Genomic DNA, 24,363 nt, shown 5'->3' on the forward strand with positions numbered 1-24,363 from the left:
TTTACAAGTTATTAAACTCTTAGTACAGTGCCTGGTACATATTGGTTACTATACAAATATTAAACACTCATACCCTTTCCTTTTTCCTTCATCAAATCTTGTTTAAAAAAATTTTTTTTGGTGTGATCTTATTGCCACAGGGAATCCCCAATGAGAAGCATCCCCCAATCCCCACTATGTAGATTGGCCATTGCTCCATAATCTATAGTTTTATAGAGTTGCCTATAGGTATTGAGAGGTGAAATAATTTGCCAAAGATAACACCATCAGTCATTGGGCTTAAACATGTCTATTAATTCTGATGGTAGGTTTCAATTCATTGAACCATGTTGTTTCAATGGTTTGCCATTATCCTAAATTTTGTCTATTAAACTTTAACTTTATAAATGTAATTTGCACTTGTGGTGCTGATGGCATTAGAGTATGTTAAACCTTCTCCAAGCAGCATGACGATTCATCAATAAGACAGTAGAATCAGGGTAACTAGGTGGTGCAGTGAATAGAGTATTGTGCTGACATCATGAAGACTCATCTTCCTGAGTTCAAATTTGGTCTCAGACACTTGCTGTGTGACCCCAAACAAGTTGCTTAACTCTGTGTGCCTCAATTTCCTCATCTGTAAAAATGAGCTAGAGAAGGAAATAGCAGGCCATTCCAGTATCTTTGCCAAGAAAACCCCAAACAAGATCATGAAGAGTCAGAAACGACAAATCAACTGAATAACAACAAAAACAAAAGAAAAAACCAAGATTTCTAGAGTGCTGGGGAGATGTTATATGAAGAATGCATGAAGAGTCAGATATGACTGAAAAATGACTGAACAACAACAGCAGAAGAATTCAACCTTTGATCCTTTGCAAGCCCATGAGCTTGCACGAGTAGTATTCCATTACATTCATATACCACAACTTGTTTAGCCATTTCCCAATTGATGGGCACCCCCTTGATTTCCGATTCTTTGCCACCACAAAAAGAGCTGTCATAAATATTTTTGTATATATGGATCTTCCTCTCACTTCTATGATCTCTTTGGGATACAATCCTAGAGGTGGTATTGCTGGGTCAAACCCACGGCAAATTTCAACTGACTTAAAATGAAGTTTATCATAGGTTGAAGTTTTTGTTTTTTTTTAAGAAATGAACAAAAGATGTCCATAGCTTGTTTTGCTTGGAGCAATCTGATTCTATCTTCACATGCTCACCCACATGTCCTATTCCCTTCTGCCTAGTTCAGACTCAGAACTCTTGGTTATGCTTTTACTGATGTAAATTTTTAATGCTTTCTTTGCTAAGCTCTGCAAAAAGAGTGGTTCAGGAGTTTACCTCTTTCCCCTTCCTCCCACCTTTTTTGTATGACCTTTATCTGACATAGTCTGATTCCAAGAAATACTGTCACTTTTCTTTCCTTTGTTTCTCTAGTGTATTTCTTTCTAATCTTCCCCTACAGCCTATAGATGTTGTCTTTTTTCAAAAATCAATAAATCAACAACTGTTTATTAGGTGTGAAATTCGGTATTTTGAATATAAAGACAAAAATGAAACCAATCTCACCTCTTATACAAATAATTCTAATGATTGAAGGAAATAACACACACACATATTTATATACAAATAAGGATAGGGATTGGATTTTTGATTTTATAGGCATAAAGGATTCCTAGATGAAGAAACTCCCTCTACCAATGAAGGTTAGCATTGAAAATTTTCTGAAATTTATAGTCTTAGAGGGCTGCCTAAAGCAATAGCTTCCAAATTATTGTGTGTTATATATATATATATGACATTGCATATTATGCTTGTACATTGTTATTATACTATTGAGAGAAATGATTATTTCTCTTTTATATTAATAACCAATTATTGAATTAGGACTAAGGTTTTCCCCTTTTATATTTCCTCATTCAGAAATCACTCCCTGTGGGTTATTTAGCCAGACTTTGAAGTGCAAGACTGATAATGAGATGAAATTTTGGGCAAAACTTACTCAACTGGGAAAACTTAGATCTGATCAAAAAGTAAAGAAAGTCTAGTCTAGGTGAATGGGTAAATTCCAGCTTATTGTGGAAGTGGATTCCCTCTTTTGTCTATATTGCCCTAGACTGGGAAGAGATAAGCCTCTGTGTCAAGGACTGAGTGATCAGAGTTATGTCCCCCAGCCTCTTGTTAAAATAAGCCCACCTCTCGTTATTATATTCATCCTCTAATTGATTGTTAACCAATCAGAGTTGATTCCTGCCTGTTGGTAACATCCACTCTTCTGCTTGCATAAAAACATTGAGGGGCCTATTGTGTTTTGTCTTTGGTTTACAAGAGATGGCCAAATAACCATTCTTTTGTTATTTGCTAACCATAATTAATACAATTATTAATTACTCAGAAATCATATCTCTCAGACTTTTTATACATCACACTATAAAAACTATAACAAAACAGAAAATTTTAAAAGGTGACCTACAGATAAAATAATATTTTATTCTAGAGTTGATTGGGAGCTGCTGGAATTTGTTGAATAGGAAGGTAGCATAATTAGACACATTACTTTCCCTTTAGGAAAATCACTTTGGCAGCTTATGTTTAAGACAGATTGAAGGACGAAGAGACTTGATTTGAGAAGAAAAATCAGGAGGTTAGTATAGTAGTCTAAGTGAGAGGTACTAAAAGCCTGAACCAGGATGGTGCTATTTGAGTAGAAAGAGACAGATATAACTGTCGTGGAAGCAGAAATGACACAATTTGGTAACTACTTAGAAATATGGGATAAGGGAAAGTAAGAAATCAAAGATCACTCCACATTTCCAAGTCTGGGTGACTGGATGGATGGTGGTACCTTTGACAGAAAAAGGTAAGTTTGGAAGACAGGTGTGTATGGGGAAGAGGTAATGTGTTGACTTTGAGATGCTTATGGAACATCTGAAATGTGTAATAGGCAATTTGGTGAAGTAGGACTAGATTCAGGAGAAGAGATAAGACCTGATTGAGTAAATAGCTGTGAGTGAGCTGCTTAGAAAGGAACATTGAACTCTTGGAAGCTGAAGTAGTCACCAATGAGTCAGTGGATATGGAGAATACAGATTGTCCATGACAGTACCTTGGGAAATACTCAAGTTTTGGGATGGGATATCTAGAGTGATCTAGCAAAACAGACTAAGAAGGAATGGCTAAATAGGTAAGGGAACCAACTGAATGTCAGGACAACCTAAAGAAGGAGAAAAAATAGCATCTAGGAGAAGATTATCAGTAGTATCCAATGTACAGAGAGATCCAAAAGGATGAAGATTGAACAAAGATTAGACCTATCAATTAAAATATCACTGGTTACTTGGAAAGAGTGGTGTCAATTGACTGAGAGGTCAGGGACAATCAGGAGGATAAAAATTTGAGAGACTAGAAGGATAGTAGAGAATCTAGAAGAAGAGTTTAAATCGAACTTCAGACACTAGCTATGTGACCCTGGGCAAGTCACTGAACCCTAATTAAGAGAGAGAGGGAGAGAGAGATAGAGAGAGAGAGTAGGGGGGGTCAGCTTACCAGCCACTGTTTCAGAGAACAGAATGCAGGCCCAGGGAATCCAAAGTGTGATCTGGGGGATATTGAACGGGGCTAGGGGAAGGGCATGCAGGGAATTTTGCTTATATACCTGCTGTGGGTAACTGGGTAGTGTAGTTCTGTTTGAGTTAAGTCCAGAATTGGCAAGGAGAGGGTAGATTTTGACCCATCTTTCTACTCTCTAATTGGTCGATCACATGCCCACTGGGGCCAAAATATGGTTCCCCTTGCTACCATTTCACAGATCCCAATTCCCACCCCCATGGGGCTCTGGGTGCCATTTTGGAAACCAAGGCCTAGAGGTTAAGGGATTTGCTGGGGGGAAGAGGAGGACATGACACAGCCAGTATGTGTCAGACATGAGACTTAAACCTAAATCTTCCTGACTCTCTGACTCTGAGGCGGGCTCTATATCCATTAAGGGAAGTTACCTCTCTTGTCTTTCCATTTGTTGTTGTTCAGTCGTGTTCAAATCTTCATGATTTTCTTGGCAAAGATACTGGAGTGACTTGCCATTTCTTTCTCCCTCTCTTTCCTTTTTCTCATTTTACAGATGAAGAAACTGAGGCACAAGGGGTTAAGTGACTTGCCCAGGGTCACACAACTAATAAGTGTCTGAGGCTGGATTTGAGCTTATGAAGATGAGTTTTCCTGATTCCAAGGCCAGTGCTCTATTCACTGTGCCACCTAGCTCCCCCTTTTTATAAACATTTTCAACAGTTTCACTAGATTTCTCAACCATTCTGGAAGTTCTTGTTATATTTTCACTTCTGGGGAGGAAGCTGTTGTTATTGCCTCATCGTTCTTTTCTCTTGATTATTTTTCCTTTTGCAAGGGCATTTATTTACTAGCTCACTTTCCTTATATATAAAACGAGAGGGTTAGACTTTTGTAATCCCAAGGAAATGGCCTCGGAGATGCATTCCAGCTCTAGATTTCTATAATTCTCTATGACAGGGGTTGCCAGAGTGGGGTAAGTAAGATGATCCATTAATGAACGGGAGCAAAATATGAAGACTTCTAATTATATTTAATCTTTAAAAATGAAAATAATTAAGCTTTATTGTATTTAATACATGGTTTGATACTGCAGCCTTCACTCTGTATGATAATTCTGAGGGAAGAGTGAGAATTCTATAATGTGGAGAAACTGAAGAGGGGGGATGATCGAAGGGAGGGCAGACTGGGGAAGAGGGAAGTTGGAAGCACACACTTTTGAAAAGGGACAGGATCAAAGTAGAGAATGGAACAAGTGGGATGTGGGATAGGAGGGAGGGAAATACAGTCAATCTTTTACAATATATGCACTATGGAAATGTTTTGTATGGCTACACATGTACAACTTATACTGAATTGCTTATCTTCCCAGTAAGGGTGGGTGACAAGGGAGGAAGGGAATGAATCTGGAATTCAAAGTTTTAAAATCAAATGTTTAAAAAAAAAATATATATATATATATATATATATACTATTATTAATATTATTTTACATGTAACTGGAAATAAGATATACAGGCACTGTGGCATAGAGATCCACTGTGCTTACTGGAAAGTCGGAGGTGGTATGGGAGAAGATATGGGAGAGAGCAGATTGGAGGAGGGGATATCCTGTGGGACTGCTATTTTGGGGTGCTGGGTAGGGGAAAAATGGGGAGAAAATTTGTAACTCAAAATCTTGCGGAAATGAATGATGTAAACTAGAAGTTAATAAAGCATTTGATTAAAAAAAAAGGATGATGCATCTGTATCCATCAGCTCTCAATGCAGACACTTCATCAATTAGCTTATCCAAAGATACTGCTAGTACACTGATGAACGGATGGGAAGGCTAACATCCTCTGGACCCTCTGAAGTACATGAGGTTCTCCTGCCCAAGGCATAGAAGGGAAGAAGACCTGGCCAAGGCCAAAGTTGAGGTCTCCATTCCCCACCAAAAGTTTCCTGTTCTGGGAAGCAATGCACCCCCGACTTTTTAGCACTTTTTGATTTCAGGGAATTCATTCTTTTTATAAAGGTCCCAAAGAGTGTGACAAAATCCTTAGCCAAACATAACAGATCACTAGTCTGGTGTCCTTTCATTCAGCAAATGGCTCTCAAAGACTTTTCACACTTATTCTAAGGCACTATGAATCAGACTGATTGAGTGGACATCTTGTCACTTTATTTCTTTTTTATTCATTATAATGGTATGGGGTTGAGTAAATCAATCACCTCACCTTTACAGTACTCTGTTAATTCCTCTTGGTTACTCCTCCCATCTTTATGGGCTTGTGAGTGTGTAAGTGTGCCTGTGTACACACATGTGTACTATTTCTACAACATTTTAAAGCACTTAGGAAGGGCTAGGATGTTAGAAACTAAGTATAGTAGTTCCACTGTCAGTGATAGAGTAGGGTTTGTTATAGAGATCTTTACAGACCTTTTCCATATTTCATCCATTTGTGGTTCAGTTTCAACCTTAAATGCTTTCAGGATGAGTTGGCTTAATTAACCTTGAACCAAATGTTAACCCAAGCTTTCTGTAAATGTTTTCTTGCTACTACTCTTTGCTTTTTTAATGAGATATTCACAGTAAGCTGTTCATAATCTTTTGACATTTTATATCACAGTATTTTAAACACAAGTTGGTATTGTAAAATGGTATTTCCCTTGATGGCTACATCTCTTCCCTTGGCAAGATCAAATCTTTGCTTATGAAGGCAATTACTAAACTCTTTTGTTCTTTTTATTGTGACAACGAGTTCACATTATTTAAATTTCTTTAGGAAATTGTGAGAGTCTGAGTTAATATGTGCATTTATCTGTTTTCCATATTTTGGCATCAACAGTTTGTTTAAGTCAAGCTGGAAATGTTTCCTTTGGGGAAGGGAAGAAGAAAGCAAAGGAATAAGTTTTTATATAGTTCCTGCTATGTTCGAGGCACTGTACTTTTTAAAAAATATTACCTTCTTTGATCCTTACAACAACTGTGTTGGGCAGTACTATTATTAACTTCATTTTACAGGTGAGGAAACTGAAGCAGACAAAGCTTAAATGACCTGTATGAGGTCAAACAGCTAGGTAAGTGCCTGAGGCTGAATTTGAACTCAGGTCTTCTTGATTCCAGGCCTACCCACCCCTTTATCCTCAATGCTGACTAGCTACTGTTGCATGCCATATTATCTGCTCATTTTAATTCTTTCTCCTAACTTGTAATTGGTTTTTATCTTTACTTTAACACAGTGATGTTCCAATAGCCAATTAGTGCATGAGTCCTACGTTGGTAGCCAATCATTTCGTGTCTGTTCATTTTCTATGATGATATATAGAAATGCCAATTATTTGGGACAGACAACAATTTTGCTATGGTTTCATTTTGTAACAGATATTGTACTTCTATTGACACTAGACTGACTTAGTCTGACCTTGATTAGATGAACTAGATTAAACTGATTGCCCCATCTTTAGTTAGTTCTCTTATCAGCTTAGGGCTGAATTTCATACCACATAAATAAGGAAATTTCATTGGTCTCATTTGTCACATTTTTAAGAACAGATAATACTCTAAGAAAATAGCTCAAAGTTGTAGTTCTTAAAGAGCATACTACAGTGACTGTTAGAGATATTGCAACAGCTCAGTGTGAGGGAGTCAAATGTTTCAAGGATTCAAACCCACAAAGAAACCTGATTAGTTGCTCCAAAGTATAAGACGAATAAGGTGAAAGACTGAAAACTTTGAGAAATAACAAACTATTGCTATGAAACAACCTAATTAGTCTTCAGAAAATGAGAAAAGACCTTCAAAGGGTCCTGGGAGCTGAAGAGCTTGTTATTGATATTCCTAGAGTGTGGCAAAGGTTCCTTGGAACTGGAAGAATAGCCCAAAAACCAAATTTTTAAAAAGCTACTGATAACAGGATGGGCAGCTAGGTGGCACAGTGAGAAGAGTGACCTGAAGTAAGGAAGACCTGTCTTTCTGAGTTCAAATCAGGCCTCAGACACTTACTGGTTCCATGCACTGTTTGCCTCAGTTCCCTCATCTGTAAAATGAACTAGAGAAAGAAATGGCAAATCACTACAGTATATCTGCTAAGAAAACCCCAATGGACACAACTGAAAATAACTGAATAACAATAAAAACTGATAATAGGAGATCTGAAAAAAAATTTGCCATGGACCAGACAATACAAATGCTGGAATATAGGCACAACTTGTTTTTATTGTGCTTTGCTTTATTATGCTTTGAAGATACTGAATTTTTTGCAAATTGAAAGTCTGTGGCAACCTGTGTTGAGCAAGTCCAGCAGTGCCATTTTTCCGACAGCATGTGCTCACATCTTGTCTTTGTGTCATATTCTGGTAATTCTCATAATATTTTAAAATTTTTTATTGCTTTTTATGTCTGTTATGGTGATATGCTATCAGTGATATTTAATGTTACTATCATAATCATTTTTGGGGTTTCCCGAATCATGTGGTGTGTATTCTGACTGCCCCATGGCCTGCTATTCCCTATCTCTCTCCCTCTCATCAAGCTTCCCTATTCCCTGAGACACAACAATATTGAAATTAGGCCCATTCATAAGCCGACAATGGCCTCTAAGTGCTGAAGTGAAAGGAAGAATCAAGAAAGGCAACAAACTTCATTATTGTCTTATTTTAAGAAATTGCCCAGCAACCACCATCCTGATCAGTCAGCAGCCATCAACACTGAGGCAAGACCCTTCACCAGCAGAAAGATTATGACTCACTGAAGACTCAGATGATGGTTAGCATTTTTCTTTTAGCAATAAAGGATTTTTTTTAGTTTAAGCATATACATTGTTTTTTAGATGTAATACATTTGCACACTTAATAGACAGTATAGGGAAAACGTAATTTTTATATGCATTGAGAAACTAAAAACTTCCTTTGACTTGCTTTATTGTGATATCCACTTTATTGTGCTGATCTGGAACCAAACACACAATATTTCTTGGGTATGCCTGTACTAAAGATTTGAAAAAGGTAAACTTTTACAGAAGAAACTCACTTTTTCATTTAAGATTATACCCAAACCTTTGTCAGAAGTACTCCAGGGAAACTTGTAATATCTGAGCATCTTAGTCAGATTGTAATCCACAACCTTCTCTGCCCCTCCACCTCCAGCCCATATTTTGGAGATTTTTTTTTCTATTTCCAGAGGGCCTGGAAGTCTTTTCCCCAATTAGGGAAGGGGGAACTCCAAGAAAAATATTGATATACCATGACACAGACTTTTTCTGGAATCATAAAAATACCCAGATGGAGATGGAATACTGCAAAGATTAACCCTTGAAACTTTAAGAAATGTATCTAAGAGATGGAGGTTACAATGTTCAGTGGTTTAGATACTCCCTTGTTTTATTTTAAAATTAACTTTAAATTTTTAATAAATAAAATTGATTTTCCCCTCTCACTTTCATTCCTTTACCATTAAAAAAAAAAGAAAAGCTTTTGGCTTTCAGAGTGGGATCATGGTGGTGGGCAAGAATAAGCACCTCACCAAAGGCGGCAAAAAAGGAGCCAAGAAGAAAGTGGTTGATCCATTTTCGAAGGATTGGTATGATGTAAAAGCACCAGCTATGTTCAACATTCGAAATATTGGCAAGACACTGGTTACAAGGACTCAAGGAACAAAAATTGCCTCTGATGGTCTCAAGGGTTGAGTTTTTGAAGTAAGCCTTGCTGATCTGCAGAATGATGAGGTTGCTTCATAAATTCAAGTTAATTACTGAAGATGTTCAGGGTAAAAATTGTTTGACTAATTTCCATGGAATGGACCTTACCTGGGACAAGATGTGCTACATGGTGAAAAAGTGGCAGACCATGATTGAAGCCCATGTTGATGTCAAAACTACCGATGGGTACTTGCTCCACCTCTTTTGTGTTGGTTTTACCAAAAAGCGCAACAATCAGATCCTTAAGACCTCTTATGCCCAGCACCAACAGGTCTGTCAAATTCATAAGAAAATGATGGAAATCATGACCCAAGAGGTGCAGACAAATGACTTGAAAGAAGTTGTCAAAAAACTGATTCCAGACAGCATTGGAAAAGACATAGAAAAGGCTTGCCAGTCCATTTACCCTCTCCATGATGTATTTATCCAAAAAGTCAATATGCTCAAGAAGCCCAAATTTGAATTGGGAAAGCTAATAGAGCTGCATGGTGAAGGTGGTGGTTCTGGAAAACCTTCAGGAGATGAAACAGGCATGAAAGCAGAGAGGGCTGATGGCTATGAACCACCAGTTCAAGAATCTGTCTAAAATAAGAACTTTTAAAGGTTGAAAAATAAAAATTTATCATTGTGAAAAAAAAAGAAAAACAAAATATATGAAACAAATAGACATCGTCAAGCACATCAAATTCCCACATTGGCCAAGTTAAAAAAAAAAAGTCTCATTCTAAACCCTGACTCCATCACGTCTCTGTCAGAGGATGGGTAGCTTGCCTTATTGTTGGTCATTTGAAATCATGGTTCTGTGTTTCTTTAGCCTCTTTTGTCTGAATCTCAAAAGATTTATCTAGCACTAGTTTTTTTTAAATAGGAATGTCTAGAAGTCCTCTATTATTTCCCTATTAAGATCGTAGCGTATGTACTATTTTAAAATTTTGTCTTTTGTAACAATGAATCTAACAAACATTTCCCTATACAAAGATGAGAAAAATTTTGCGAACATTTCTTTATGCAAAGAAGAGAAAAAATTTACAGATGAGGGCTTAAATTTCTAGTTCCTATAACTGGTAGTTTTTTGTATAGGTCAAATTTAACATTATACTTCAAACCATGCCTTGAATATATATCCCTTCTGAATTTCTGCTGCTCCTTTGTTTTTTTAAATGATGGATTGACATACTTTTTTCCTCACCTCCCCCCCCCCCTTTGTTTTGTATCAGTGTCATTACTCCCTTTCTCTCCTCTCCATCTCACCAAAGGAAAGTTCTCCCTTGTAAGAAACAAGCATGATAACCACCCATTGGCCATGTTTGAAATGGCAGTCTTATACTTGACTTTTATTCCACTACCTCTTTGCTAAGAAGAAAGAAGCACGATCAGTTATCATTTTTCTGGAGACCAGATGGGTCATTAATTTGATCAGAGTTCCTAAGTCTTTCACAATTACTTCTCTTTACAATATAATATTCATATTAAGTATTCTCCTGGTTCTGTGGCAGTTAGCCACAGTCATTTATTAAGAGCTTATTATGTGCTAAAGATGGGTGCTTAGCAAAGGGAATATTAAAAAAGGCCAAAACATAGTCCTTGCCCTCAAGAAATTTATGTTCTAATGGAAAGGGGAGGGGAGAGAAAATGGAAATAACTATGTACACCTAAGATAAGTAGAGTGTAAATGGAAGATAATCTCAGAGAAAAGGCACTGAAAATCAGGGTGACTGGCAAAGGTCTCCTGCAGAAGGTAGGGTTTGATCTGAGTCCTAAAGGGAAATCAAAGTCCAAGGAAAAGAGAACAATCCAGGACACCCTCAGAATTATTTTAATGGGCATTTCTCTTATTATTAGTGATTTATAGCATTTTGATATGGTCTTTGATAGCCTGTCTTTCTCCTTTTGAAAATTGTTTTTTCATAACTTTGACCATTAGGAAATGGTTCTTATTCTTATGTTTTTTTTTTTTATCAATTCCATAAACCATGTGTGTGTTTGTGTATGTGTGTTTATCGGACCCCTATTGGTGAAATTTGCTACAAAGATTTATTCCTTGTTAACCGTTTCCCTTCTCATTCTAACTACTTAATTTTACTCCCAAAATTTTTTTTAAATTTATGTAATTGATACTGTCCATTTTATCTTCAATGAATTTCTATATCTCTTATTTGGTAAAGAACTCTTTCCCTATCCATAGTTTTGGGAGGTGTCTCCCTACTTTTCTAATCTCTAATTTTTTTTAAAGGATATGACTTTTTATGTCTTAGTCATGTATTCATTTGGGGCTTAATGTAGATAGGTGGTCTGAGATAAGCTTTAAATATATACTTTAGGGGTGGAGCCAAGATGGCGGAATGGAAACTGTAACTTTTGTAAGCTCCTCTGTGAATCCTGTCACTAAACTTTGGAAAGTGAATCTGAACAGATTTTGGAGTGTCAGAATCCACTGGGAGAAAGAGCGTGGCAGAATCCAGTCCAGGAAAGTGCCCACGTGGGTCCAGGCAGGGGAAGTACAGAGCATATCAGGGCTGCAGCAGCTAAGAGGAGAGACCAGACTACAGCAGAGAGAGAAGGAGCCCCAGCCAGAGGACTCACCCACCCCAAGGGCAATTCACAGCCATCTCACCAGCATCTCACCACTGGACAGGAAGATCCATTGGAGCCTGGTAAGAGAGGGCTCAGGGCCCCCAGCAGAGATAGCAGCTTCTCCTGGGGCTATCAGCCCCTAGCCTGGAGGTTTAGAAACTGCCTGCCTGACTTTCCAGAACCTAGGATGACAAAGTGAACTTTGTCCAATTCCCCCTCCCTGACCCAGAAAACCCAGAGATAAGTGTCCCACCCAGAGTGAAATCCTGAGATAGTGGAAATAGCCTCGGGCTTGGGAGTCATTAAGAAATGGTGTAACTGAGGCGGCAAGGAATCTGAAGAGAAGAGGGGGAGGGGTCCCAACAAGCCCTACCTCATCTGACCAGCAAAATCCTGCCTGAGAGGTAGCCCAGAGGCATAGACACAGAAATCTGGAGTGGCCAGACCACCCCTCCTCCACAGAGTATTCTGTGAGCATCAGCATAACTTAACTAAAACACTGAGACCCCTTGCCTTGGCCTCAATCTATACACCCAGAGGCTACAGCACACAAAGCCAAAAACCAGGCCCTTAGCTCCCAACCTGAGAAATTAGGAAACAGGAAGCTACAATGGGAAGGAAGGAAGCTGAGAAGGAGAAGGGGAAAGCAAGTAAACAGATTAGAGCTTATTATAGTTAGCAAGAACAACCAAATACAGAGGACAACATAGACTCTATACTCACACCTGAGACCAAGGAAGGAAATATGAACTGGTCTCAAGCCCAAAAAGCACTCTTGGAGGAGCTCAAGAAAGATTTTAAAGGCCATATTAGGGAGTCAGAAGACAAATTTAAATCTACCATAACCAAATTGGAAAAAAAGTTTCACTGGAGAAAACAAATCCTTAAGAAGTAAAATTAGTGAAGTAATTGGAGAAAATACCTCCCTAAAAAAAGACCTTCAAAAACTAACTGAAGAGAATAATTTACTAAAAATTAGAATCAGTCAAATTGAAGCTCAGATCTCTATGATGCACCAAGAGTCAATCAAACAAAACAAGAAGATTGAAAAATTGGAAGAAAAAGTAAAATATCTCACTGGAAAAACAACTGACCTAGAGAACAGATCCAGGAGAGTTAACTAAAGAATTATTGGTCTACCAGAAAGCCATGATGAAAAAAGCAGCCTGGACAATATCCTCCAAGAGATTGTTAAAGAAAACTGTCCTGAAGTCCTGGAATCAGAAGATAAAATAGTTATCGAAAGAATTCACCGGACTCCCCCTGAAAGAGATCCCAAATTGAAAACTCCAAGAAATATAGTGGTCAAATTCCAGAATTACAAGATAAAGGAGAAAATACTGCAAGCAGCCAAAAAAAAAAGCAATTCAAATATCGTGGAACTACAGTAAGGATCACACAGGACCTAGCAGCTTGTACATTAAAAGATCGGAGGGATTGGAATTTGATATTTTGTTTATTTTATATTTTGTTTATTTATGCTCAGCAAAACTGAGCATAATATTTTAGGCATGGAGATAGTCATTTAATGAAATAAGGGACTTCTAGACTTTCCTGATGAAAAAGCCAGAGCTCAATGGAAAATTTGATCTCCAATTACAAGACTCAAGAAAGACATAAAAAGGTAAACAAGGAAAACACACACTCACACATACACACATGCACACACGCACACTCACACACACATGCACATAACTTGGGACACAATAAGATCAAAATATTCACATCCCTATATGAGAAGCTGATAACTGTCAATATCAAAATTTATATGATTATCATGACCCTTAAAAGGGTTATGCCTAGATAGAGGGTGTGAGTATAAATGAACTAATTTGATGATAAAAAAAAAAAAAACCTTATAAAGGGGGTCAAAGGGACTGCAATGGGATAAAAGGAAAGGATGAGACAGAAAAAGGTAAATTATGCCATAGAAAGAGGCATAAAAACACACTATAATAGAGGGGAAGGAAAGGAGAGGAATATTATTTGAACTTTATTCTTACTGGTTCTGGTTCAAAGAGGGATCAACATAATAAATTAAGTTTAAGATTCTAATGTGAAAAGACACAAAAACATTAAATAAAGGGAAAGGAGGGAGGGAGAGGAGCACAGTATGAAATTTACTCTCATTGGTTTGGGGTCAAAGGGGAAATAACATACTCTGATAAATACAAAAATCTATTGTGTCCTATAGGCAGTAGGAGGGTCAGGGAAGGATAAAAAGGGGGGGATTAAAGGGGAGAGAAATAGTAGTAAGGGGAGAGGGTAGGTAAAGAAGAGGGGGTTACCGGGAGGGAACACTGAGGGAGGTGGTGGTCAAAAGGAAAATCCTCAAGGAGGGGAAGGGAGAAGGAAGAAATAAAAACATAACCAGGAGAGGTAATAGGATGGAGGGGAAGGGACAGATAGTCATCATTACTGTGAATGTGAATGGGATGAACTCTCCAATAAAACAGAGGAGGATAGCAGAATGGATTAAAAACCATAATCCTACAATATGCTGTCTACAAGAAACACATTTGATACAAAGGGATACCCACAGGGTAAAGGTAAAAGGCTGGAGTAGAATATATTATGCCTCAGCTAAAGTAAAAAAAAAAGCAGGGGTAGCAATTCTTATCTCAGATAAAGCAAAAGCAAAAAATAGATCTAATTAAAAGAGATAAGGAAGGAAGCTATATCCTGCTAAAAGACACCATCAAGAATGAAGCAATATAATTACTTAACATATATGTACCAAGTGGTATAGCATCCAAATTCCTAGAGGAGAAGTTAATGGAATTAGAGGAAGAAATAGATAGCAAAAAACTGGAATATAGTATGGCAGAAACTGGGCATAGACAAATATCTAATACCATATGCCAAAATCAAGTCTAAATGGGTGCATGATCTAGGTATAAAGGTTGATACTATAAGCAATCTCGTAAAGCAAGGAATAGTTTACCTGTTAGATTTGTGGAGAGGGAAAGACTTTATGACTAAACAAGAATTAGAGAGCATGATAAAATGCAAAATGGATAATTTTGATTACATTAAATTGAAAAGCTTCTGTACAAACAAAGCCAATGTAACCAAGATTAAGAGGGAGGTGGGAAATTGGGAAAGAATTTTTATAACCTATGTCTCTGATGAAGGACTCATTTCTGAAATATACAGAGAATTGAGTCAAATCTGTAAGAATACAAGTCATTCCCCAATTGATAAATGGTCAAAGGATATGAACAGGCAGTTTTCAGAGAAAGAAATGAAAGATATTTATAAGCATATGAAGAAATGCTCTAAATCACTATTGATTAGAGAAATGCAAAGCAAAACAACTCTGAGGTACCACATCTCACCAGTCCAATTGGCTAAGATGACAAAACAGGAAAATGACAAATGCTGGAGAAGATGTGGGCAAATTGGAACACTAATGCATTGCTGGTGGAGTTGTGAACTGATCCAACCTTTCTGGAGAGAAATCTGGAATTATGCACAAAGGGCTATAAACAATTTCATACCCTTTGACCCAGCAATACCACTTCTAGGGTTATATCCCAAAGGGATCATAGAAGTGGGAGGTAGACCTATATGTACAAAAATATTTATAGCAGCTCTTTTTGTGGTAGCAAAAAATTGGAAATTAAGGGGGTGCCCATCAATTGGGGAATGGCTGAACAAGTTGTGGTATATACATGTTATGGAATACTATTGTGCTATAAGAAACCAGGAGCAGATGGACCTGGAAAGGCTTATACGAACTGATGCTGAGTGAGAAGAGTAGAACCAGGAGAAATTTGTACACAATTACAGACACAACATATGTGTGATGACCAGATTTGATAGACTGGACTCTTCTTAGCAATGCAGTGATATTAGTCAATCCCAAAAGACTCATGATGGAGAGAGATGTCTACATCCAGAGAAAGGACTAGAAAGAACTGAGTTTGAATCCAGATTGAAGCAAACTACCTTATCTTTTTCTTGTTTGGTTTTATTTCCTCTTTACCATTTTTCATTCCATCTGATACAACCTGCCTTTATAACCTGACTAATGTCCAATGTTAAAATATTTGCAGATCCTATACTTGATTGCATGCCGCCCGGGGCGGGGCGGGGGGAGGAGGGAGAGAGACAGCATTGGAAACTCAAGGAATTGTGGAATCAAATCTTGTAAACTAAAAGTAAACAAGCAAAATTTATAAAAATTAAAATTAAAAAAAAGAAAAGAGGGGTAATAATGCTCCTATTATACTCTCTTCTGGGATTATTTTAAGGATCCACTTGATGAGGATTAAATAAGGTTTATGAAAGTACTGTATCAATAGAAAAAATATATATATATACTTTAGAGCTAAACTTCATTTTTGCCACACTACTTTCTGCTTTTCACAACAGTGAATTCTGAGTGTCTACCTCAATAGTTGAAGTCCTTGGGTTTACTGAATGCTACACTACTATGTTGGATTGCTTCTCAGGCTTGGGGACCTAATTTATTCCACTGGTCAACTTTTCTATTTTTTTTAACCAGTTCTGATGATTGCTCCTTTGTATTAAAGTTTGAAATCTGGTACTGCTAGGCCCTTTTCCTACTTCTTTTCATTTCTTTTTCCCCCTTGAGATTCTTGACCTTTTGTTTTTCTTGATGAATTTTTCTATTATTTTGTACAATTCTATAAGGCAATTGTTCAGTCATTTGATTGGAGCAGCACTAAACTATAAATTAATTTAGGAATTTTTTTTCATTTAAAAAAACATTGGTATGACCTAAATAGCAATCATTAATCTCTTTTTACTTAGATTCATCTTTATCCCTGAAAAGAGTGTTTTGTATTTGTATTTTGTATTTCATGCTTGTGTGTGTCTTGGTCGCTGGACTCCAGGATATTTTATACATTTTGTAGTTATTTTGAATGGAGTTTTTCTTTCCATCTCTTCCTGATGTGTTTTATTGGTAACATACTGAAAGACTGATGATTTTTTTTTCTTTTTTTCTTTTTATTGGGTTACTTTACTGAAGTTGTCGATTGTTTCTATTTTTTAAGCTGAATCTCAAAGGATTTATATGGGGGCAGTTAGGTGGTGCAGTGGATAGAACACTGGGCTTGGAGTCAGGAAGACTCAGACATGGCCTCAGACACTTATTAGCTGTGTGACCCTGAGCAAGTAATTTAACCTTGTTTGCCTCAGTTTCCTCATCTGCAAAATGGAGAAGGAAATAGCAAACCACTCCAGCATGTCTGCCAAGAAAACCCCAAATGAAGTCATGAAGTTAAACAGGCCTGAAACTACTCAAGAACAATTGAGGTTTTGCAATGGTGTCAAACTCAAATAGAAACTGTGAAAAATGGTTTTAAATCTTAGTAATCAGTGTCTTGGAGACTCAGTTTCCCCCAAACCCCTTCCCTTTACAAATTCATTCTCTCCTTTAGAAGAATATTACTGCAATGAGACAAATGGGGTTAAGTGACTTGCTCAGGGTCATACAGCTAGTCAGTGGCTGAGGACAGACTTGAGTGCCACCTAGCTGCCCCACATTCAAATGAAGGAGAAAGCGCATTGAGTTGTGAGTCAGAAAGACTTAGTGGCAGAGACAAAATAGACAATAATAGCGCTTTCTAATTGTCCTTTCCACTGATAAAACCAAATTCATTTCTGATTTTGGACCATTTGATAGTGCCAAGGTCTTTGTTGGCAAAAATTTCTGAGTCTTTATCAGCTTAGTGTTAGACACTTAATAGACATTCCATAAATACATGTTGCTCAAATGATTAAAAATCAACAAGCCCCTTTTGCTTCAATGAACTGTTATGGTTAATAAAACAGTTGACTGCCACAACAAATCTGTTGAATAATTGAAATCCAGTGCTCCCTGCATGATACCAAAGTACTCTTCCTAAGCACATTTTTGAGCCTACTCTCCCTATTCTAATCACTGTAATCTGGAGGTCTCTGGGGAGATTTGAGGGAAGGGGGGTGCTTGGCAGTGAAGGAATATCTTGGGCCATATTGTACTCTATTATGAGAGGAGAGAGAAGGAGGTAGAGAGCAAGGGAGAAAAAGAGAGTGGGAGGGGGAGGCAGAGACTGAGAGACACACAGAGAGGGAGGGAGGGAGGGAGAGAGAGGAAAGGAGGGAAGGGGAGATGGTGGGGAGAGACAGAGAGAGAGGGAGAGAGAGAGGGAAGAGAGAGAGACAGAGACAGAGAGAGACAGAGACAGAGAGAGAGAGAAAGAGGAGGAAGAAGGAGGAGGAGGAGATAGAGGGGAGAAAAGTGAGGGGGGGCAGAGACACAGAGACCAATAGATACACAGAGAGAGGGAGGGAAGACAGAGAAGGGGAGAGAGAGAGGGAAGAAGGGAGGGATAGGGAGAGAGGGAGGAGAGAGAGTGTGTTTGTGTATTAGTTTCTGGCTGTCTCTAGGGTTGACTAGGCTTTACTGCGGTCATTTGTAGGAAGTGATAAAGCTTTCCCTGTGGCAGATGAAATAATCACTGTGGCAGCCAGTTAAGTCAGGGCAGCCACGAAAAGTGAAAAACATTATTTCATGGTCTGCCATTTTGATTTAAGTATGCTAAAGTTGGTCATAATTCTCCACCGTATTTGTTTTTTTGTCTTTTTTTTTTTTAAGAAAGAATGGAGGGCAGTAGCTGCTGTCAGACCTGCTGCGTTTCCCAGCCTCTAACTTCAGTTTGGACTCCAGCTCACGGCTCTCTGTGGTACAAGGCAATCCTTCTGTCAGGTGGCACAGATGGAATTCTAAACATGGTCCTTTCTTCAGTGCTCCTCACCTTCCCTCCCAGGTCAGCTGAAGCAAAAGTCAAAGATCTGAAGCCTGGAGGAGATGATTGAGGATGAGGAAGTCAATCAAGGGTCTCTATTACTGAATCTGGATGTTTCTTTTACCTTTCTTCTCATATCACATCGTGACCTTTTTCTTCCCAAACAGATATATGTGGGAACCTACATCACTAGTGTTTATGAGCACATGTGGATGTGGGGGCTCCTGCCATGGAGAGGACAGAATGAAGTGGGGGAAGCAGGCTAGGGATCAGATTAGGGACATAGGCAGGAAGAATCTTAAATCACGGGATCCTAGATATAGACATTTCTGGGTCTTAGAGATGTCAGGTCCTAAAGTAAATCAAAGGCACAAGTTGAGGAATAAAGTATCTTTAATTGAGATTAACAGAGTGGCAAACTTGCCATGCCGGGGCACATCCCATGAATGCAGAGCACAGTGGATTTCCCAGCTCCAGGATCCAGGCAAAAGCTTCTTATACCTTTAGGAGAAGAAGGGGCGGGGGTCCCATGAAGTAACAAGGCCTTGTCATGAGACTCCCAGTGACCCTTGTCAACCTGGGCAAGGAAATCTACTTCATTCTGATTCTTTTGCCCTTCATGCCATGAATCCCAAAGGAAGGGGGCAAGGACACTAGAGACTGAGATCCAACTTGAGTTGCGTGCCCCCATAAGGAAAAATACCTGGGTTGGGGGAGGGACGGTCTAGGGTGTGGTCCAGCTCAACCTAATCAAGAGTAAATATCTTAAGAGCAGGAATGTAGAGACATTACTGAAATTCTCCCATTACAAGGTTCATTTAAGGGAGTGGCAAGTAACATTTGGTATTAACAATTTTCCGTCATTATGTTAGTGATCGTCACTATATTTATATTATCATCATTATATTTGGGGTGTACCCAAATTTCTTGGCAGTCTCCTGGAAAGTTGAATTCTCTTCACCTCTAACACCCAGAATTCGATGATATCAATTGAATTGGACTCTACCCTCACAATCCATCCACATTTCTATCCACCCTGGCCCTCTTTTTGACATTTGCCCTCTAGACAAGGAGCCTTGAGCTCCCTCCAGACCACTGACCTTTCTACCATCCTCTCAACTTTCCAACTACCCAGGACCATGCACCAAAGCACAAACACAAATGATTGTCCCAGTGTTTCTGTCTCCAGACTCCAGCCCCCTTTTCACATCCCACTTATCCCCTGCAGCCATCTCCTTGACACCTGCCCTGTCCTTGTATGTCTACCAATTCCTCCCCTTTTCTGCCTCTTGGTCTGGAAATAAAATCTGTGCCACCGTGTTTCTGTGAAGGACATGCCAGTTGATTCCTCTATGCCTCCACTCACCATTCCTGTGACTTCCTAATCCATGCCACCTCTCCTGGTCACTACTCTCTTATTTGTGCTGTCACCTTACTAGAATATCTCCAGGACTGAAGTGAACACATTGCTTGGTACACAGTAAATAATTATGAAGTGCTTTTTATTCACCTGAATTTTAACTTGCTCCATACAGACAATGCAGGTATGGGACTATATAGTGTCTTTGATGTTTCTATAAATATAGATGTTTCTGCTGCTTTCTAAGAGCAAGATCAGGGGATGTGAAAAAAGTATTCCCATCAGTAGACAGATCTGAGAATAAGGGAGAAAACGGCACTAAGCAATTGGTTTAGGCAAAAGGTCTAAGTAGAACAAATACCTAAGTTATATACCAGCGGTCATCTCCGGTTGCTCTGATCTGAATTAAGTCTTAGGGGTAGCTACAGGGCACAGTGAATAGAGCACTGACCCTGGAGTCAGGAGGACCTGAGTTCAAATCCAACCTCAGATGTTTGACACACTTACTAGCTGTGTGACCTTGGGCAAGTCATTTAACCCCAATTGCCCTGCCCTCCCCCCTCCAAAAAAAAAAGAATTAAATCTTGGTGGAATATTTGATACTGCAGGATGTAGAGCATCTTCATTGTTTTTGGGAGTTGATCAATATTTTGATTTTATAATCATTAATGCTGAGAACTCCACTTCAAATAAATATATAGTACAAATGACAGAAGCATGTTTAGGGCCATTTCAGAAATTGTTGGAAATTCTGTCCTAATTCCAAGTCAAAATTCATTTAATGATTTTGTATGCACCGTAAAAACATTGCAATTCATAACATAGAATAACCTCAAATCTATGCTGAGGTGTTTCTGGCAGTGCTCATAGGCGTTGTGTGGTGTGATGGAAAGGTATGCGTGTTGTGTGTTCAGAACCAAGGCTGCAATGAAATCACATGATGCAACACGGGCAAGCGCTGCCAGAAACACCTCAGATTTATTATATGGTTGATTTTGAATTAATTTTTTGGTTATTTGCATGTTCAGAAACCTTTTACTATGGTCAAACTTTTTGAGACCCCCACATTCAGTTACATTACCCCATATAAATCTGAATATCATCAGAGAGATACATGAACAGACTATCACCATTACTGCTACTAGCAACAACTCTTTTGTTGTTGTTCAGTCATTTTTGTTGTATCTGACTCTTTGTGAACCCATTTTGGGTTTTCTTGGCAGAGACATTACAGCGGTTTGCCATTACCTTCTGCACCTTATTTTACAGATGAGGAAACTGAGGCAAACAGGGTTAAGTGACTTGTCCAGGGTCACATAGCTAGCAAATGTCTGAGGCTGGATTTGTACTGGGAAAGATGAGTCTTCTTGACTCCAAACCAGTCACTCTATCCACTGCACCACCTAGCTGTCCAGCAAGAGCTACATATATAACACTTTAAGATTTATGAAACACTTTGCAGTCATTATCTATTTGACCCCCCCAACAACTTTCTGAGGAAAATAATACAAATGATATTTTATAGATGAGGAAACTGAGGTTGAGAAGTTAACTGACTTTAACCAAGGTCACACAGTTGGAGAATATCAACCAGGATCTGAATTCAGATCCTCTTTCCATGATGCTGTGGTTTCCTTAAACTGGTATGTGTGTTATGGTATCTGTGCATTTGCTTTATCCCTTCTGACATTCCCATTATCCAATCAAATCAAGTCAACAAGCACCTACTATGCACCATGCACACTGCTAAAGAAAGGTGGAAAGACAATCCTTGTCCTCAAGGAACTCCCAGTGAAGCAGGAGGGACATTCAAACAAGCTACAAGACAAAATGCAGATAATCAATAGAGGGAGGGGAACCTGGAAAGCTTTCTTCTAGAAGGTGAGATTTTAGCTGGGACTTGAAGGAAGCTGGTCAATTTTCTCTATCTCTTAGAATCCTTGGGTTTCCTCCAAGGTCCGGCTTGTGTGCCATCTCTTGAAGGTCCCAGTTACTAGCTCTCTTTTCCTCATCAAATTCCTTTTTAAGTGCACATGTGTCCCATTGTATCTCCCCAGTAAAAACTAAATTCTTTGAAGACAAGAAGTATTTGTTTTTGCCTTTCAATCTCAAGGACCTAGCACAATACTGCACTTTACAAAAACTGATTGAGTGGAATTGAATACATCTGGAAGAGGTCACAGGATGAGAATATCATATGGGGATCATTAAAGAAAGAGTCTAATTAGTAAGTTCCATTTATTTAAGGAAAAAAAAATAACTGAGCATTCTCAAAAAAGAACTTTGAACAATATGGGTGGGGTTGGGCTGAGGGAAAAAAAATCTGGGATATAAAAAGTTGTTTCTGAAAATTAATGCTGTTTGGATAAGGAAAGGAAACAGATATGTGCCAAGTCACCATACTTCCTGGATAGCTGTTGGGTTCCATTTTACTACATAAAAGATGGGGAAGTGTTAGTGAGGGTGTGGATAATACAATGTTGGCAGTTTTCTCATGGAGTCAGGATCCTTGTCCACAGGGAGGAAAAGAGAATAAGTAATTGTAGATAGGCCCCAGGAAAATGAATACAAACCGAATCTGGTCTCCTGAGTTGAAAGAATAAAAGGAAAAAAAAAATATATCCTGTGAGAAGGGAAGGAACAGATCAACCAAAGAGCCACAGAGCATCCAATTCAGTACACATGGATGGTACCCTAGGGAGGGAAATGGGAGATTATAGTGAGCTACTAATAATCAATGTCTAAAAAATGAAACAGCTTGAAATCCTGTATCTAACTAGCAGCTAGTTTAACAAGTCATATAGTTTCCCTATCCAGAACAATAAGCATGGTGAAATGAGAGGACAAAATAAAAATATGGGCTGATATATGTCCTCTCTGTAGACTGTACTATTCTTAAGGCTGAGTAGGAAGGAATATTTTGCTGGCTGTAGGAAAAAATAATCATTTAACAGACTCAGAATTTTTTCCATATGCCACTCCTCCCAAGTTGTAAAAACACTCTGCAGGGTCTCTTCCTTCAACACAAAAAGTCAGACTTTATCCAGACCTGAAACATCCTAGGGATTCACCCTCCACCACCATTTTTGTACCTCCTTTATGCACTGTCTGTATGTCTTAAACACTCACCTTGGCTGTGATCTTGGTTTTGCTATTTCCTGATTGTGTAACCTTAGGCTTCCCCCCCCCCCCTGCCCCATGTGTCTCAGTTCCCTCTTTTGTAAAATAAAGGGGTCAGAGCAGATAGAAGAGATCTTTATAGTCCCTTTGAACTGCAGATCCTATAATTCCTTTTGGATGATGCCTTAGTCTTCTTAGCTAAGGAATTAACTTAGATGTAAAATTCATGAGACTTGAAAATCACAAAGTCCAGAAAAATCTCCAAATTCTGGAGCCCAGTGTATTGGTAATAGGAATTTGGAGATCTTACCTGTCCCTTAATAGGCCGGATAAAATCACATGGAGTCTGTGGTGGGAGGAGTTTGCTAAATGGGTGGAGCAGGAAATGAGTCAGAGTAGTTAGAGCAGATGGGGAGAGAGAGGGAGGGAGGGAGAGAGAGAGAGAGAGAGAGAGAGAGAGAGAGAGAGAGAGAGAGAGGACACAGGCAAGCAGACAGCTAGGATTGTGTTTGTTTGTGGGAAGGCCCAATCAGGGGGGAAGGTTTTGGGATGGTGTTGCTCCCTGTGGTGATAAGGTGTATTAACTTCTTTGTTGCTATGATAGATTTGGTTTTCTGGTGTAGGGATTTGACTTTCTTGTGTCCAAATAAATGTTTTGCTTCTGCCTTCTATATGGAGAGTCTGTTACATTTTGTGGTTCAGAACTATGCCGGCATATTTATAGTTGCTGTTGGTGCTTTGAATATCACCTTGGCAATGTACCCAGTGGTTGACATTATTGACATAAAGTAATTATATTAGATGGTTGGCAAGCCCTAAGAAGAGGGTGGGGAAAAGGACGGGGAAAAATTATTAAACAAGTTATCTAGGGAGCCATTGCCCCATTTTGTGTTTTACCTTCACCCTTTAGAAAGCAGATAGGTGGCACAGTGGATAAAACTCTGTATCTGGAGTCAGGAAGACCTGAGTTCAAATTCATTCTCATACGCTTACTAATTGTATGACCCTGGGCAAGTCACTCTGTGACTCATGAGCACATCATCTAGTTGTGAGGATAAAGTGAGATAATATTTGTAAAGCACTTTGCAAACCTTAAAGGGCTGTAAAAATGCTAGTTTATTTTTAGTAGTAGTATTTTATATACCCTTCTTATATGCTCTTTTGTTTTTTTTTGTTTTTTGCTTTTTGGAGAGGGAAAGGTAGGGCAGTTGGGGTTAAGTGACTTGCCCAAGGTCACAGGGCTAGTAAGTGTTAAGTTCCTGAGGCTGAATTTGAACTCAGGTCCTCCTGACTCCAGGGCCAGTGCTCTATTCACTTCACCACCT

The 24,363-nt window shown here is 38.7% G+C and overlaps 1 protein-coding gene and 1 pseudogene across 1 annotated transcript in view; one reads left to right on the forward strand and one right to left on the reverse strand.

The window, feature by feature from the left end:
• The window catches only part of DIPK2B (divergent protein kinase domain 2B), a 73,804-nt gene that overhangs the window by 35,033 nt on the left and 14,408 nt on the right, over positions 1–24,363 (reverse strand). The gene's annotated exons all lie outside the window — the stretch shown is intronic.
• On the forward strand, positions 9,003–9,873 carry LOC138144382 (small ribosomal subunit protein eS1-like; annotated as a pseudogene).

This window comes from Petaurus breviceps, unplaced genomic scaffold (assembly GCF_028583685.1).
Source record: "Petaurus breviceps papuanus isolate PSGF00001 unplaced genomic scaffold, PetGlider_PUasm1.0 90700, whole genome shotgun sequence".
NCBI lineage: Eukaryota > Metazoa > Chordata > Mammalia > Diprotodontia > Petauridae > Petaurus > Petaurus breviceps.